This window comes from Octopus bimaculoides, chromosome 8 (assembly GCF_046866305.1).
Source record: "Octopus bimaculoides isolate indiv1 chromosome 8, ASM4686630v1, whole genome shotgun sequence".
Taxonomy (NCBI): domain Eukaryota; kingdom Metazoa; phylum Mollusca; class Cephalopoda; order Octopoda; family Octopodidae; genus Octopus; species Octopus bimaculoides.
This window is the reverse complement of record NC_142935.1, coordinates 26,042,582-26,046,182: the sequence shown is the minus strand read 5'-3', so window position 1 is coordinate 26,046,182 and position 3,601 is coordinate 26,042,582.

The following is a 3,601-nucleotide window of genomic DNA, read 5'->3' as shown; positions in this document are numbered from 1 at the left end:
CATTATGTCCAAGCATTCCGTTTTTAGTGATATCAGTTGATCCGTTGTTTGCTATCATTTTATGTTTCCTGTCTTCGTCTTGAATTTTTGTTCTATTTCCTCTATTAAAACGTATATTAGCTTTTTGTCACAACTTTTATTTTCTCTGTAATATCTTTTAGAGCTTGTTGGCGATATTCTTCTTTTCAAAAAAATTGATGAAAGCTGACCCAAATATCTATCGATTTTATTTCACTTATACCTCTCCCCTCTTCATTTATTCATTTCCAGTTCACGTATTTATTTTTAGAATTTTATATTGAACAATTAGAAATCTAATATAAAACAAGTACGCCTTCAGAATATAGCAGATCGTTGATATCAAGTGATGTTGAGCTATATTGTCTCCATGATATTAACATTTCTTACAACCAAATATAATTTGCACTTCGCAATTCCCTTTAATGATGGTAGCCTTATTCGGTTGATCGGTTAATTTTTATTTCTTTTTCCGTCAATCATTCACAGTTCAGAAATAAAGAAAAGTCTATATATAAAAATACAATTTTCTTTCCTTCGTTTGCACTCTTATTTTAACAATAGTTTTTGGTTTCTATAATATCCAAAGTTTCAATACGGAACAATCTTTTTTTGTGCGTGTGCGAAGGAGTGTGATGACTTTTTTTTTGTACCATTCCAGAGAGGCATAATAAGACCTGGGCTTGGATAAGCTTCAATTGTGTAAAAATATATTACATTTCCCAAAAGCAGGCTCCAGTGAACAAACACAAAACAGTTTGTGGAGGACTGTACTTCACATTACAGGGTACGACAAAAATTTCGTCCATAGGTTTTTCTTCCGCACCCTACTGCTAATGAAGGTAGGAAAGTTGTAACGGTGTCTATCTCATTAATGTTTTACAGTTTTTTTTTTGTTTTTTGTTTATTTGCTTTTTTCTTTAATTACCATCATGGTTTTGACCAGTACACACCGAGCATTTCCAGTTGAAATGCGCATTGCACTTATTTTCCCTCTGTATATACAATTTTTCAAATCGTTTAACGATTCCCTATTTAAGATATACACGCAGCTGTTATTCTTGTGACTTCCCTAGAGCACGCCTAATTACCAATAAATTTTTTTCGTAATCCAAAGTGATTCTATGACGACAGAGACTATATCCTTGCATTCTTGTCATTTATATAAGATATCAATTATAATGGATATTATTCCATGACTGTTAAACTCTGTAGGTTTGACGTGTGATGCACTACTAAATATTTCTCAAATTTATAATGATGCATTTTGCATTTTCAGTTTTAGCTTTTTTATAAAGCCTCATGTATGTCTCTGTGAAAGCCATCTTTCAGATTTATGCTGATAAACAGTCTTGATTAATATTCGTTGCAAGCATGCATATCAGGCAACACATTTGCGGGAGAGAAGTCTAATATATTAAGGTGTTCCCTAGTATATCAATTTGGATAAGTTTTTCATTACTCAAGCAAGATGTTGATGATGATGAACTACAAGATAAAAGATAATGTTGTTGGTCTTTCCAGTAACTTTCATTCCATTATACATACATACATACTTACATATTTTTTATTCTTTTAATTGTTTCAGTCATTTGATTGCGGTCATACTGGAGCACCGCCTTTAGTCGAGCAAACTCACCCCAGGACTTATCTTTTGTAAGCCTAGTACTTATTCTAACGGTCTCTTATTCTGAACCGCTACGTTACAGGGACGTAAAGAGACAAGCATCCGTTGTCAAACGATGTTGTGGGAGACAAACATAGGCACACAAACATACACACACGCACGCACGCACACACATGCATACATACATACATACATACATACATACATGCAATACATATATATATATATATATATATATATATATATATATATATATATATATATATATATATATATATATGTATATATATATATATATATATATGACGGGTTTCTTTCAGTTTCCCTCTACCAAATCCACTGACAAAGCTTTGGTCGGACCGAGGCTATAGTAGAAGACACTTGCCCAAGATGCCACGCAGTGGGAGTGAACCGGAACCATGCGGTTGGTAAGCAAGCTACTTACCACACAGCCACTCCTATATATATATATATATATATATATATATATATATATATATATATATTTGTGTGTGTGTGTGTGTGTGTGTGTGTGTGTGTGTCTATGTAATATATTTAATAAATAAATATGTATAAGTATGCTCACACACATATATTCATGTGGCCCAAATCGTGCTTCGATAATTGTTAATTTGATAATTTATCATTAGCAAATATACAACGTTGTATCATTGTGTAAATAAAGTAATAATCTACATGAATTTTATAACCGCTACGCCCCGTCCTGCCACCCCAGAACCATGTCCTTCGAAAGTCCACACCTAACCATATCTTTCATGCAGATGTTGACTTACAACATTTATAGCGAACTTTAAACAACATCAGTTCTGTAATATCTCGGTAAGCCCCACTGCGGTACAAATCTTATTGACTATAACTTTCTTTTCCCCATTGCTCTGATGCTGGCTTTCAGTAAGCTTGGAGATATTGGAGTGTTCTGCTACGCCAATAGTTTTAACAATGAATGCGTATATTTTCCGCTACAGTGGAGAAAGTAGTGAGATATCAATAAAAGCAAACTTGCTGCCATTATTGATATCTTATCCCTGATGGAATTCCAGATCTCGAATTCTTCCATATAACCCGAAATAGTGTTTGGGCTAAACTTAAATTTACTGACATTGTTGAAATTACATCATTGTTAACAACTGTTGTGATTAAGTAATATTTGTACGAACAAAACTTTAGAAAAAATACTTCCAGTATTGATTTCTGGTGTTAATACAGGCCTTAAATTTTGGTGGACGGTAAAGTCGATTAAATTGATAACAGTTCTTCACTGATATTCTATGTTATCGATCCTGAAAGGATAAAATGCAAGTAATAGTTCGGGAAAATTTGAACTCAGAACGTAAACGGGATATAACTTAATTCCGCAAGACTACCTTTTTGCCTTTCTTAATTGTCTTTCTACTATAGGCACTAGGCCGGAAATTTTCGAGGCCTGAAATTTTTGAAAGTTAAAGGTCACCTCGACGAAATTTGAACTCAGAACGTAAAACCGGAAGAAACGCCATAAAGCATTTTGTTCGGCACGCTAACGATTCTGCCAGCTCACCGCTTTGCCTCTTTTGATATTGGACACATAAACTTTTTAACTGTATCACTGAATTCAGCCCATTTATAACGTCATACGCAGTATTTTTGTTAAAAGATATTATTATATCTAAAAAAATATCTACTTTTGTTAAAAGTAGATTCGTTTCAACATTGCGATACATAACTGTGAATCGTTTCAGGGATCTAAAAAAAAATCTATATAATTCTGTATATACACAAACACTTTACATTCATGTTCTTATCAATGTACCTAGGAACAAGCGATATTCTATTTTTCAACATGTCAAATGTTTCTATTACATGAACTGTTTGGTTAGAGATAAGGAAAGTAATACGCTCGTTTCCAGTTACCTACATAAGTGAATCAATCTCTATTCATATATATGTGTGCGTGTA